The sequence below is a fragment of the Ylistrum balloti genome, unplaced genomic scaffold, assembly GCF_031769215.1.
Source record: "Ylistrum balloti isolate Yb309-2 unplaced genomic scaffold, AGI_CSIRO_Ybal_v1 Utg369690, whole genome shotgun sequence".
NCBI lineage: Eukaryota > Metazoa > Mollusca > Bivalvia > Pectinida > Pectinidae > Ylistrum > Ylistrum balloti.
The window spans coordinates 908,555-924,762 of record NW_026781926.1 but is presented as its reverse complement, the minus strand read 5'-3'; positions in this window follow the sequence as shown (position 1 = coordinate 924,762).

Genomic DNA, 16,208 nt, shown 5'->3' with positions numbered 1-16,208 from the left:
TCGACAAAAACAATATTCAATGCTTAGATGTTAAATGTTATGTTTAATAGACACTGTCGAATAACATTGCAGCAATTCGCATCCTTCAAAATGGTAACTGCAATATATACCTGCGTGCGGTCAAGGTCGTATTCCTCCAAATACATGTGGAGGATGGAGTATGATGAGATCGAGTGGAATTTGGTCGTGGGGTTTACACTACTGGATATGAACTGCAACATGACCTATCTCAATCCTGTTCAGGGTATCGCACGTGAGGAAGTGCTTATCCGCAGTACTCTCAATGATTGTTTACGCGTGCGCAGCATGATTTCTAGTCGAAACAGTCCCGACACGTGTAAATATTATGACAGTTTCAATTCTTGATCCCGACAAAGACAAGATATGTTGTTTAGCATCACGAGATGGCCATCTTATCAATGCAAATTAAACAACGGTTCTGTCAAGATAGAAGCACTTTGACGTTTCCTGTCGTGATACTGAAGATATACAAACACACGTTAGAAATACAACCATCGCCCTACCGACTCGGCGAAAGTGCTTGATTCACAGCGAGGTTATAACTACTCAAGACGAAACATATTTGACATAGCTTTTTTAAGACTATTGATGAATTTGCAATATATTGACAGGAATAGAGACACCACGAGCTGAAACTGTAAATAGATCATATATCATTTTACTGTGTACCTGTTTAGGTTAAATAGTACATTGAACTGTGTACCTGTTTTTAGGTATAACGGTACCTTTACTGTGTACCTGTTTAGGTATAACGGTACCTGTACTGTGTACCTGTTTAGGTATAACGGTATCTTTACTGTGTACCTGTTTAGGTATAACGTTACCTTTACTGTGTACCTGTTTAGGTATAATTGTACCTATACTGTGTACCTGTTTAGGTATAACTGTACCTTTACTGTGTACCTTTGGTATAATTGTACCTTAACTGTATACCTTTGGTAGAACGGTAACCCGTGAACCCCGCTGATTAAAAACCTGTTCTCATACATGATCGATTTGACTTGACTAGTTAGGGCATGCTAGCAGTAAACCTGTATGATAAACACTATGATTTCAATTTCTTTCATTTGAATTTTCCCTCTCTTGATTGTTACATCCTACTTCCCAACCATCGATATTCAAGAGCGTGTAGTTTCAACTGTTGACGGAAACACATACACTTTTTTTTTGAAAAATGGTTATTGTAAAGTCTTATGTCCGTTATTAAGATTTCATTGTCATATTTCAACAAAATCAGACACTTCTATACTTGTGGTTTCGTTTTTTAACCATGACTATGAGAACGTGGTATTCATTTGACTGACAGAAATTTACATGGCAGATGTTGTCGATGAAACTGAGACGGGAATATTTTTCTAGAAAACATAGTCTTATTATCCTTGTACATTTTTTGCATGATCTTCGCAGATTTTGGTATTTTTCTTTAATTTTATACAGACTTTGAGTAAAAATATCGATTTTGTTTGTACACTATTATTACGTAGTTGTGTGCTTCCGTTTGTCTGAAGTCGTTGAAACATGCAATATAACATTTTGTACAGGAGTCAAGGCAAGGTGATTTATCGCCAACCAACTTCTGCATGCCAGTGTACACGTATTTCAAGTAAACACTGTTATTGTTATCTCTATGTTAGTGCTTGATGGCGCATCATCTTTTTTCCTACTAGTTGTGTTTACAATGTAGTTTTCACCTTTCCCTACATCTACAGTTTATGTTGTAAATTGAGATTATTTTCTCTCGGGACCCCAAGAATGAACTCACTTGAACCAATACATCTGTCACCATCACACCAAGCGTCTAATGGACACTGATGGGTTGTACGATATTGTCTGAAAACACGTACCGTTATGTCAAGATGGTTGGGGGTCACACGTTCTCTCACGGGGTCTAGCAACCTCAACGTTTGAGTGCATTCTTGTATGTCCATGAGGTGAAGGTCGGTACTATTAACACATTAACATTAACATTTAGCCGTCAACACGGACTTAATGAAAACGGAGCGCGGAAGGTGATTATCTTCCAGTGAAAATTTTCTTTGAAAATTTCGTGGGCAGTGTCAACCGCGGCCACCTGTTGCCAAACACAACATATTTATTCTGGAAAGAAATATATAACAAACGGTGCGTTTTAAGAAGAGAGATCATTCACAAGAAGAAATAATATTCTTTCATTAATTTAGAAGGCGATCGGAAGGATACGTCACACCAAAGTATATGTTTCTGAAGGCGTGTCAGACGTTCACATAACTTTGATTGACGTATATTTCCGACAGTGATATACAATGTACACTTTTTTACATCACAGCATACAGTAACTGCAGTGTGTCGTGAGAAATCGATTACCTGCAATTAACAACTAATTAGGAACATGAACGAAAATGACACAAGGAACACGTTGCCATATGTGCATATTCTCAGTTAGTATTGACTAAGAAATAAGTGGTTTCCTACATGCACAGATCAGCACGTGTGCCACGTCTTCCAACTGCACGCTAATTTGTGTCGACCTTTCCCGAGCAAGAACCTTCACATAAAATAGATCTTTCTCAGCTGGACTGCGTTCTAGTTTCTATCGCAAAGCAGAGTGAAATGTGATGAAAGTTTGTACTTTTTACAAAGAACAGTCATTACTTATCAATTATTTAAGTTCATTATCACTTTTTCTTTTTTTTTTTTTTTTTTAGAAATTTCAGCCCGGAACCTCACTTTTCATACTGCGCCTACGATATCCATGTGATTTTATTTAGTATCTGTATGAAAAGCATTGAAGATCAATGTCATGGCAAGGCGAGGATGAAAGAAAGCCCATATACAAATAAAAGAAGTCTATACAAATACCGAGTGTTTTTAGAATGTGACGAAGTTTAACCAGAAATGTCCTTATGGTAACGTGGTATTGCATCAGGATGTTATTGTATGTCAATGTCGTTGGTGACTTTGGAACAATTGTATAGTTTAACCTTTTCGAGATATTATGGTAGGGGGTCTTCTTTCATTTGATTGTTTTAATTTCAAATTCAGTGCACAGGTAATTAGTTCCCCAACGCCTACAAGGCCGACGCCGTCAGGTTAGAAAAAAGCATGTCTGTTTTCATATTTACACGGCTTTGCTGACAGTACCGTTAGGTATGTGTGTAGTAAGTGTCTGTTGAAGGAGAAAGAACCTCCACAAAGTAACTGAAAACGTGTTTAGAAAGCGGAAGTAGGTAAGGTTACTTACGACGCCGTCGTTTTCGTGGTGGGTTGTTTATCCATAGGTGTTTACACATGCGCTACGCTACAACATATGTTCGTGGTGGGTAACTACAGTTACCTAACACCGGTCGGTACAGTTAATTGACACTTACATATACCTTCTCTAAAATCCCTTTACAGAAATAAATAGGTTTGAAGAAAAAAAATTTACGTTGTGAAAAGATTGCAATGTAGAGGTTTGAAAATACGACGGTTACCCATGGTGACAGATCAATAGTGTGACAGGCGGTTCCCCAATGTTGTGATATGATAATGTGACGGTTACCCATGGTGGCAGTTCAATAGTGTGACAGACGGTTCCCTAATGCTGTGGTATGATAATGTGACGGTTGCCCATGGTGACAGTTCAATAGTGTGACAGACGGTTCCCCAATGTTGTGGTATGATAATGTGACGGTTACCCATGGTGACAGTTCAATAGTGTGACAGGCGGTTCCCTAATATTGTGGTATGATAATGTGACGGTTACCCATGGTGACCGTTTTTATAGTCCGTGATGGTTTCCTGTGTCTGGGATCGTGTTGTGACAGGCCGTAAAGCTAACAAGCAGAATGTGTAACTTGGTGATCTGAGTTACACCAGACCAGTAAGAGATTATACTTGTGTGAAGTGGATTATAAGAGCCCAAGCACTCGTGTCCATATCGACAACTTCCGATTTAGCAGTTCTGAGACTCATTAATACGTTTATACATTATCATAACTGATTCGTCACATTAATAATCAAATGTATAAGATCTGGATGGTCTTTATAACAGTTTGAACTGTTTTACATACAGGATATAATTTGTTTTACAAGAGAATAAACCTGTACTGAATTAACAATTGGATTTCTTTTACTTTGGGATTTGATTTAGAAAATGTCAAAGTGTACTCTCTGTGATGCTGCTAAATGTCAAAGTTTAAAAATAGCCCTGTAACTCCTGATGTACATTCTAGTGTCCTTAAGTTGAAGAAAAATCAATTTCAAAATACAATTCCATCATTTCCGTTAGACATTTGCATGGGACGAATGTCTGCGTAAGGAGATATTTTATTGTGCATATCATCCTGGATAAGCCCTGCTGAGGTACTATAACTATGGTAACCACCTCATTTACGTCACGATATAACAGGGGGACAGAGTTTGTAGCTTGCATAAATAGTTAAAGCGTTAACTTGTTTGCATACTGTCCACCAGAAAATGCCAGCTTACCAAATTTAAGAAAAGTTATCTTCCGCCAGGTCTATCTCTACTAAAAATTCCCATTTTAATCAAAGACAAGGTCGAAAGTAATGTTCAAGGTCATAAAAGATGTTTGTAGTTTATTATCTAGCTAATCAAGTTAGTGAGGAACGTGATCGTAAAGAGGTGCTTGTTTTTGATGTAACATAAAACTGAAATAGTGTCTTTGCTAGCTTATTATTTGTAGTGGGCAGTTTGACGTTGGGGGAGAGAGTTGTTCAGTACAGCAGAGACAACCTGTCTCAAGAAAACAAGTAGCATTGGCAGGGGAGCTATGGAGGACACGAGGTGAAAGGACATCAGACTTCTCTGGTAGCTGTCTATACTTCTGTAGTTTAGGTACACGTACTGGAAATACACCTGAGACGACATATGAAGCTCTGAAGTTTCATATCGACAAAAAGAGGGCAGAGATATACGTGTAGAGAGAAAGCGAATACATAGTGAGGGTAAGAAAGAAGTCGCTGTTTATATAGTATACATTGTAGCGGTATAAAGATAAAACAAACAACAAAACACATCATTGTTTAATTAAAATCTAATAATTCAAGGTCGATTATAGTACTTAAATTAGCTTTTGTTTCATTTCGAATTGATACAAAAGTTGTATTTTCTGTGTTTAAACGAAGCTAAAGATATGTTGATCGATTTTAGTGCCAAACGAGTGGATAACACATTTTCCATTTCTTGCTATGACAAATTATAATTATAAATAGAACCCTGGTATCATACCATTTGAGTAGTTGATTATATTTTAATCTCCTATCCCCGGCAACATCGGATAAAGTTCCAATATTTATGGTATGAGAATTAATGTGGGATAAAATTTCAAGATGACTTCCATTTACGATTTCTTAAAAATCTGTGCCAATTCCATACAATTATAAACAAGCATTGTACATATCTAGATATGTATCTATACGTTATCGAATCAAAGTACATTACACACTCCCAGAGTTAATGGTTTGTAATGTTTAAACCATTTCAAGGAGAATGACTTAAACAAGAGGTCACGTAGGCCTGAATCGCTTACTTGTTCTGCAGCTTACAAAAAAGTCTTTTTTGGTTTGACAAATCAATTTCTGTAACCTTGAAAATTGATTTCCAAAGCATGTTACTGCACAATACTATGACACCATGCCTGTTGGGTGTTGACAATAAATAACGTGCAACACAATTTAGACAAGGTCAGTTGTTAATTAAGGTGAACGTTTTACTTAATATGCTTCCAAAAATAAAATGCATTCAATATTAGTAAGTATACCTTCAGTCTGCCATTCTGTCTGTTCTTAACGGTTGTAAATAGTGCAAGCTATGTAAAACTTTACGCGAGAGAATTAGATTAAACACCACTACGTAATCTTTGTTTTAGGCGAATTGTGAAATAGTTTTCAATGAACCAATGTTATTCAAACACAAGAGACTCAGTGGAACTGAATCACCAAGTCTGTAGCTTATACGGCAAAGAAAATCATCAATTCTTTACATTTCTTGTGTTTTTTTTTTATTTCTCCACAATACTACAACACAAACACCCTATCGCTGGAGTTATAGATTATTGAAAAGAAGTCGTTTGAATATATTAACATATTAAACCCTCCTGACCTTGTTGGTGGTAAATGTCATAATAGGTGAAAACTTGGTAGCACATGAAACTGGTCTAATATCAAGAACATAAACCTCTCGGTTATTGAAAAGTTGACAATATAGTTAAAATACTTTTGACCCCTGTGGCATTGAAAGTAGGTCAAAGTCATTATAGACAAATTTGGAAGTCCGTCAACCCAGCAAGCAACAGACTAATATTGTCAGTATCAGAGGCCTTTTGGTTATTGACAGGAAGTCGTTACAAAGGGAAGTGACGCCGGATGGACGTTGTTCCTCGACTCACGCTTAATTGCCCTACGGGTAGGTGAGTTGATAATGATGGAAATATGTTCCCCTCCCGATTAAGTGCCAAGTTAATCACAATGCAAGGTTTGGATAACTAGTTTTTTTTGTCGGAATTTTCGCCCGAGACTAGATTTTAGGAAAGATACATTATTTTTATTGATTTTTTCATCGTGGATATGATAATGATCTCGTATTGTAGAACATTTGCCAACCTCTATACCACTTCTTGTACACTTTCAGCATTACATCTGGTTTAGTTTAGGTTTAGTGTTGTTTGACGTCCAATTAACAGCCAGGATTACATGACGTGGTCGCAAATGCATGAAGACATGAAGACATAGTTGATGTGAGAAATAGGTGGCGGGTATGGAAAACATGCAGTTTTATTCAATCTTTTAAAAAAAAAGGAATTTAAGGAATTAGTGTAAACGAAGTAAACAATAAACAATTAAAATTTCATAGTTCCCCAAAATAATCCTGAAACCAGTTTTTAAGAAATCTAACAGACACCTACCGTTCGAAGATGAATCATGATTTTGATTCGTTTGTCCCCTCTCCCAGCAGTCTGAGGGAAGAGGCAAAAATCTTCATCTCAAGACCCAGATATGATTGAATGAAAAATTGCGAACTTGATAATCGCATGGTCCGACATTCTCTCACTGTGGTAGGGAAGTTTTACTTTAGTTTATGTAGGAAACTTAAATTTGCATTGCTTGTACACTATAGTTAATATACTATCTTTCTTTGTTAAGAAACTGACACATATTACATGAACTAAATCGATAGCTTTTATAGAAGATTGTACAAAAGACACACAAGTGAATAACACCTTTTAATACAGATTTAGAGTTAGAAAGAAAAGAGCCAAGCAATGAATCAAGCGACATCATACAGCTGTTTTGTCGTTCTAGGACTAGTCAGTGATGTTAAATACCTAAATCATGAACTCTAGGAGGAGGCGACTGATGGAAATCCAGTGTGATAAAAGAAAGTGAAACCTAGACTGGGAGGTGCACTAGCCCCATAATTAGATCAATTTCGTAATTTTCGTATATCAGATTATTTCAGAACAATGGCAAGTATAAGTGTATATTCTGAACTGTAATAACATTCGACTGAATTAAAACGTGGCATACAGGTTACGACAAACCTGTTGGACTTTAAGTTCACCATCTCAAAGATTGTAGAAAAGACATAAAATACAGATGACCTTCAAGGCTTCGGAGCCTATCTGTTGATGGTCAAATTGTAAGCCGGCCTAAGAAAAACCCACCAAGAAAATATCAACATGGCAACATAATCATAGCCGAAATTCAAATAACATAAAACTAGGGTAAACTTTGAACAAAAGAAAGATTACAAGGAAACTCGTGATAAAAGTACAAGGAGAATAAGACGGGTGTACCTGAAGAATAAGCGTCGTCTGCTTCATCGACGACACCTGCAATGTAAACCTTGTGAGAACAGGGTATACAACAAAGGAACCAACAGGCAAACTTACGTCCAGCTTCATATCACACAAAGAAATTGAATATTTCTCATTGAGATCACTATGGCGACCATGAAACTTACCAATAATTTCCATCAACCTGCATTTTTTAAAGACCATAGAGAAAGGACGACACACTGTTCTGTTTTCTATATCTGGGACCTCACTATTTACAGGCCATAGAGATAGGACGACACACTGTCCTGTTTTCTACATCCGGGACCTCACTATTTACAAACCATAGAGAAAGGACGACACACTGTTCTGTTTTCTATATCTGGGACCTCACTATTTACCGGCCATAGAGAAAGGACGACACACTGTTCTGTTTTCTACATCCGGGACCTCACTTTTTACAGACCATAGAGAAAGGACGACACACTGTCCTGTTTTCTACATCCGGGACCTCACTATATTCAGACCATAGAGATAGGACGACACACTGTCCTGTTTTCTACACCCGGGACCTCACTATTTACAGACCATAGAGAAAGGACGACACACTGTCCTGTTTTCTACATCCGGGACCTCACTATTTACAGGCCATAGAGATAGGACGACACACTGTCCTGTTTTCTACATCCGGGACCTCACTATTTACAGACCATAGAGAAAGGACGACACACTGTTCTGTTTTCTACATCCGGGACATCACTATTTACAGACCATAGAGAAAGGACGACACACTGTTCTGTTTTCTATATCTGGGACCTCACTATTTACAGACCATAGAGAAAGGACGACACACTGTCCTGTTTTCTACATCCGGGACCTCACTATTTACAGGCCATAGAGATAGGACGACACACTGTCCTGTTTTCTACACCCGGGACCTCACTATTTACAGACCATAGAGAAAGGAGACACACTGTTCTGTTTTCTATATCTGGGACCTCACTATTTACAGACCATAGAGAAAGGACGACACACTGTTCTGTTTTCTACATCCGGGACCTCACTATTTACAGGCCATAGAGATAGGACGACACACTGTCCTGTTTTCTATATTCGGGACCTCATTATTTACAGACCCTAGAGAAAGGACGACACACTGTTCTGTTTTCTATATCTGGGACCTCACTATTTACAGACCCTAGAGAAAGGACGACACACTGTCCTGTTCATTGATATCCTCCGATTTTTACCGATCCTTTACAGCCTCGAAAGACTTAACCGACACTATTTTGTGATTTTTTCCCAAACGTTACTGAATAAGTAACAACAGAGAGTGATTAGATCAGGTCAGGTTAGTGTAAACGAGTACAATGGCTAACTTAGAACGTTATGTTCTAGCAAGGTTACTAAGATACTGTCATGGATTTCAACAAACAAGGACGCTGTCATTTAGCAGAAGGGTAACTAACTAGGTTTTAGCAACGTCAACAAACAAGGACGCTGTGATTTAGCAGAAGGGTAACTAACTAGGTTTTAGCAACGTCAACAAACAAGGACGCTGTCATTTAGCAGAAGGGTAACTAACTAGGTTTTAGCAACGTCAACAAACAAGGACGCTGTCATTTAGCAGAAGGGTAACTAACTAGGTTTTAGCAACGTCAACAAACAGGGACGCTGTGATTTGACAAAGCAACTGATGTTTTCTTTAGCAACATCAAGTAGCAAGGGCGCAATGTTTTAGAGAGGTACCTAAGGCATTTTCAGCAACGTCACCAAATAAGGGCACCGTGGTTATCAGGGTTATTTCTATCATCAACCAAACAAGCTAAATAAGGTGGTAACACTTACGCCGCCATGTTGGTCGTTGTGTTGTGGAAAGAACAGGTGACAAAATGTCACTAAGCTGGATCGTTTTATTTCGGTCGGTGTTGTTTAAAGCGTTAATAATAGATGTACAAATAAATTACACGATTCTTCGCTAGTGAGTTCACTTCCGCGTATATACAGGGAAATACTTGCTTCAGGTTTCATCAATCTTTACATAGCCATTTTACGGCCTGTACGTGGGTAAGTCACGCGATCTGCAGTGTTGATATGACCCTTCACACGTCAAAATGACGTACATGTACCCGTCCCTACTCACCAGGAACCCCGCCGGGCTACCGTAGTCGATAGTTTTTCGGCTAAGGATGACGTGTAGTTGGTCCTTCATCACTGTTGTTGCGTGATTGCACGGTCTAATTAAGGAAATCTCGTCATTAATTAAACCAGAGAAATAGCCGTGATTCTTAACATCAGTTTGGTAATCAAATTAGCAGGCCAAAGCATGTACTTTTGTACGTGTGCCATGAAATAAAAGCCACATGACGAGGTGCTAGAGACACTGCTGACTTCATATTAAATGTTAACGTTAAATAAATAATCATTTACAGCAATTATAGTTGATTACTCATAGCGTAGTGTCAGAGCAGCCCTGTTACGGCCTCCGCACGGAGTCGTTCGCCTTTGACAGTCCAGAGGTGGGGAACTTACCGTACTGTAAGACGTTAAAAAATTTATATAAAGCACTGACTAATGCAGAGTGTTAGAGAAGGTACACCATGTAAAGAAAGACAGCAGCAGATATAAAATTTATGACGATAACACATTATTTTAACGTAAGGTGTGACATGGCTCCCCATGGAAGTAATCCTACTCTTTCTATAGAGTGACGTAGTGGTGATGAACATGACATCGTTATAGACCAATTTAAAGTACCGTTACTTAACAATTGAGATGAGTACATTAAATGCCGAGGTAACAAAGGCCAGTAAAACAGGAATAATCAGGAGGTAGCTTCATACAGTTGATTTACAAACGTGATCATTATAGGTGTGTGATTAAGACATTTGGCTTACACAGGTGATAGCTGTGGACAAGTGATATATATATAGACACGTGATAGCTGTGGACAAGTGATATATATAGACACGTGATAGTTGTGGACAAGTGATATATATAGACACGTGATAGCTGTGGACAAGTGATATATATAGACAGGTGATAGCCGTGGACAAGTGATATATATAGAGACGTGATAGCCTGGACATGTGATAGATATAGACAGGTGATAGCTGTGGACAAGTGATATATATAGACAGGTGATAGCCGTGGACAAGTGATATATATAGACACGTGATAGTTGTGGACAAGTGATATATATAGACACGTGATAGCTGTGGACAAGTGATATATATAGACAGGTGATAGCCGTGGACAAGTGATATATATAGAGACGTGATAGCCTGGACATGTGATAGATATAGACAGGTGATAGCTGTGGACAAGTGATATATATAGACAGGTGATAGCCGTGGACAAGTGATATATATAGACACGTGATAGCTGTGGACATGTGATAGATATAGACAGGTGACAGTTGTAGACAGGTGTTAGTTATAAATGATAGATATATACAAATGTAAGATACAGATCTGTGATAGTTACATTGTACAGACACCACGTATTCAACTTTAATTCAAGACAGGTGATAGAGACAAGTAACAGATAAAGACCGATGGTCTTATTGACTGAGATATTTGTAAAACTCTCTCTATATAATAAAATTTCATACAGAGTACGACGTGTTGTAAATACTGCTTTGGTAAAAGTCTATCTCCGTCTACCTGAAGAACCACATTTTCTTTGCTACAACATTTAAGCATTGAATTGCGTTGATATGGTATCAATAGTAGCCGTAAAGGCCAGACCTTTGCAGGCAAACGCCACATTGCGCGCTAGCAACTTAATGGAAACATTTGATAATTCAGCCCTGGTTACCTCATGTGCAAGTTTACAACGACCAAAGCAAACGATAATGTTTCTTGATATTGCATTTTACGGATGTAAAAAAATCAATGTTTATTTATCAATCTTTTTATTTCTACACACATTCACTCCATCACAAGGTGCATGCGTGATAACGCGCACAACTCTTACAGCAGGGTGAATGGTTCAGAAAGCGTGACGTCATATTTTTGTGTTAAGAACGTGATTCAGTACGTTGTAGGACGAAATTTGAAATGGCCCTTTAACTAATAGTCCGTTTTGCTTAGGCGGTACCATAAAATCTTCGGTACATTGCTCTTGTTCAGGGTTGACTTCGCTCACCAAAGTACCGTCCAACCTTTTAACTATTTGAAAGTCCCTGTGTATCATTGGTCAGATTTGGTAAACATGTCATCACTTAACGGGAGAAAAAAACGATGAGATATCAGACCACATTGGCATTTACAAGTCTTTTTATTTATTTATTTTTTTTTGTGAAAAGCATATTTCACTGTAGGGTTAAATCCACGTGCGGAACAATGACAGACAAGAAGTGACAACATTATCATCAATAATACAGTACCAAACTTCATTTACAATTCTTGTGTAGGTTGATGTTGTAATAGGAAGCGAAAGCTACTTTTAAATATTCTGCTGGACTTTCAAAGATCTGTATTGTAATCGCATTGTTGTAACAAGCAGTTACCCACCCGTGGGTGCTTGTGTTTATCAGGAAGCTGAACAGCTTGTCCTGACATGGTTTGGTCCTTTGGCATGACACTTTACCCTAATAGCTCTGAGCGGTATGTAAAACCCCGCCTGAAAGAGACACTGGCTGTCCACGAGGCGAATGGTTGGCTTGTTTGAATAATGAAAATATTTTCGCATATTTAGCTTTCTATTGCTTAAAAGATATCGATGGACAATTCACATAGTACAAAGTTAAAAAAAATCACTGGTAATTGGATGAGTGACAACAACCAAAGAGGATTGTACAAAAGAAACACAGTTTGAAAGGCCAAACATAACAGAAAAACACCACCTTGTGTCAGAACGTTTTAACTAATTCACAAAATATTTCAATTTAATGTGACATGTACAACGATGGTTGCGGGTGTCACGTGGTACGGTTCAAGTGTCACATGATATCTCGGGGCACGAGGCAAACCTTACGCAGTCCCTTGACGTTCAAGCTTTCCCGGAAACGTCAAAAATCGTGTCAATAGCTCATGTTTCACCTAGTTAAATTAAATTTATCAACTGGCCAGATGTAACAATTCAAAGTAACGATAGTAGGGGATGCATAGGAAAGGGTTTAACGGTAATTAGTCAAGTTGGAGAATTGCTGAAGAGTTTTCAGTAAGTTTTTATTATCACTATTAGTAAATTAACCGGGTCAGGATGTACTTCTACGTCTCGTCCATCATGTCACCAAAACAAAAACACAGCGTTTCGCTTTGAATGTACTTTGAGCCTAAAAACTAAAGTGAATAAGTCAAACTACTGAGGTATATGCAAAATGTCTATTTATTTCGGTTTCAAGAAATATCTTTCCTTTGTTTAAGGATGATAAGGCAATGCAGTTTTAAGACTGTGTTAATTAATTCTAAGTATTTTATATATTTAATTGTGTATATATTGAAGTGGATTGTCAACTGAGTAAGGTGTACTGAGCAGTAATTAGTTGACCCGTTGTCTGACGTGTGCACAGCTCAATTGTTGTTCCATTATAACTGAGACATTTTCCTTCTTATCTTTTCACTTTAGATGAACAAGCATTCAACCACTAAGGACGTGTTTATTGGAGTGGTACACATCCGACATGTGAATATGTATTTTATGTATGTAAATAATTTGAACTCTCGAAATATGAGGCCAGATAGACGCTAGGCTTATTAGTTTCACTATAACACAACTAGTTCTGAAATAGCCGTCGTTGCACTCGAATACAACGACATGGTCTCTAAGGAATTGGGCGTACCGAATCACAAGTCTCGCAACCCCACTCATTACCACGCATTGTTGTATACAGAAAAATTGATGTGTTTAACGTGTGTTGTGGGGAATGATCCTTTCCGTTGTTTACTTAAACAATCTCTAGCTGTACCTGCACAGTAAATTCCAAGAGCTAACATCCTTACATCTACATCTTTGAAACCCATTAACACTTACAATAATTACCTGCAGCATTAATCCCCGACTCTCCAGCATGGCGACAAACTCAAACCACTTCTGTTCATTACTTGAAAGGTACCAACTAATTGGCCGTCCTCATGAACGACAAAAACATTGACGTATATTGTTAATTGATGTGATTTTCAATTATTTTTCCTGAATTATTCTCTCACTTTGATCATCTACAACTTTACTCTGATATACCACACGACAGCGTTTGTAGATATCATATCTTAAGAATAAACGAACATACTATATACAAAAATAAAATGAGCCATTTGTAAAAGACCTCATTCAAACACAGGGATCTCGATATGGAAATACCGCAAGTTTGTTTGAAAACAAACTACAATAGATAATTGGAAGTGATACAAAATATATAGTATTCTGAATAAAGGGCGTTCAATTACCTTAAACCCAAAACGCCATGAAATACTGGAAGTTCAATAGTTACGACAGACAGTGTCTTACACACGTGTTATAAATGTCAACAAAATCTCCAACAGAGAAATCATACGTTAGTTTATTCGTTCTGATATGAACTCAGTTCTTACTTCAGAACTGTCGTTGTACGAGTTGGAATATCATGCTTTTGTTTCCGGTCGCTCCGCATTTCATGAGCTTTCTCTCAGGAGCAACCCAATTCAACATCCCGTGAAATCAATCAAAGCAAGATTCAGTTCTTACATATCAGTTACGACGGGTTGTTTTGAATATTCTAAACAAGTATGTGGCGTTTGATAAAAATATCTGAACACTTGAAGCTATTTTTTTCTCTTGTAGCAAGATGTGACACATATCAAAAACTGTTTTATTCCTCGATAATATTTTGTATTGAAATGATAATGAAATGCATGCTGTATGACACTATTGTCATTCACAGTTTTGGATGTATATTAACAACACAAAGGAACTGGAAAAGGTTCAATGAGAAGAATATTTCACCCGACTTATGTAGCCTTTTGTTGTCTACATGTTTTTATCCTGTCACTTTGACAGCTGAGTCTGAATTGTTCTGTGTAAGTATCCAAAGCTCCAATGTTTGAAATAATACAAGGTATTTCCATCTGACAGACCGAAAGCGTGTTCCAATATTTTTCTTTGCATTTTTTATCAGACATTTTCAACCATGGAAATCATAAAATTCATATGATTTACTTGAAAATTATCATCATCGACACATATCAATTTACATCATCATCATCAGCAGCAGCTGCAGCAGCATGTAAACATTTGATGTGGAGTTCTTATCGGGGTAATAGATCACAATGGTAGTTGCAGTCAGGTGAGTATAGACATGTCCTTGTCTATTTAGATATTATATGTCTGGGGAAATTAAGGTTGACATTCGACTTTACAATTGTATCAAATTTGTACATAGCCCCTTATCTCATATACATGCGTATTCAAGGGGAGACAATTCACGTCATAATAAAGACTTTATATTCTAAATTTGTATCGAAATGTGCTACTCACTTGTGTGTCTTTTGTGCAATATTCCAGATTGCAGATGTTAGACACTGTTGGTGTATTTTAGTCCCCGAAGCTTGCCATAACCTGCATGCTACGTTTTAATTCGTTAGAATATTGGCACGGTTCAGAATGTACACATGTACTTAACGTTTCGAAATTATCAGATACTTGGAAATTACAAAATTTATTGAAATGTGGGACAAGTTCACCATCCCGTGTAGATTTTGAATTTGTTCCGATCACTTTGGATTTTCCACAGTCTTCTTTTGGGTTTTAGAATTAGGCCCATAGCATGAAATACGAAATAGCTGTATGATGCAGTTTAATTCATTATTTGGCCCAGCTGCATCTAACTTTAAATTTGTATTGAAAGGCGCAATTCACATGTGTATCTTTCTTACAATCTTTCATCTATTCATTTACAAACACAATACAGTCGTAGTTTACGCCCTAAAAAGCCCAGCCTGTCTTCTCCATGTTTAACGTTCTCATAATGCCGTATGCACCTGTGAATGTATTAACGTCGATATCATCGAAAGGTCAGTTGTATATTCATGGTAAAGATTCAACGAATTATTTCTACAAATGTTCTGTTATCATACTAAATTATATCATTCAACATCGGATGTAATCGGAAGTCGATAACCAGTATATGGAGATGAGTTTCTCTAGGACTTGCTGGACATTCCTCCTGAGTGATCGATAATTTCGACTAAACTTGCGTTTTTTATATCTTCTTTTCTTCCTTAACAATGGCGTCTTCCGTTAAATGTCTCCACTGACAACAGCTGACTCTTGACCTTTGTGTTGAGCGTTGTGTAAGGAAGGCTATGGTTTTGTCCAAAGTGAGGGAGATATGCCCAGTGTGTCTGTGATGTGAAATGTCAGTAAAATGGCGCCACAAATTACGCCTTAAATTTGCATTGTTGATAAAGGAAGGTTATTTATAGATTTAGAATTTTATGTAGCTTGACCA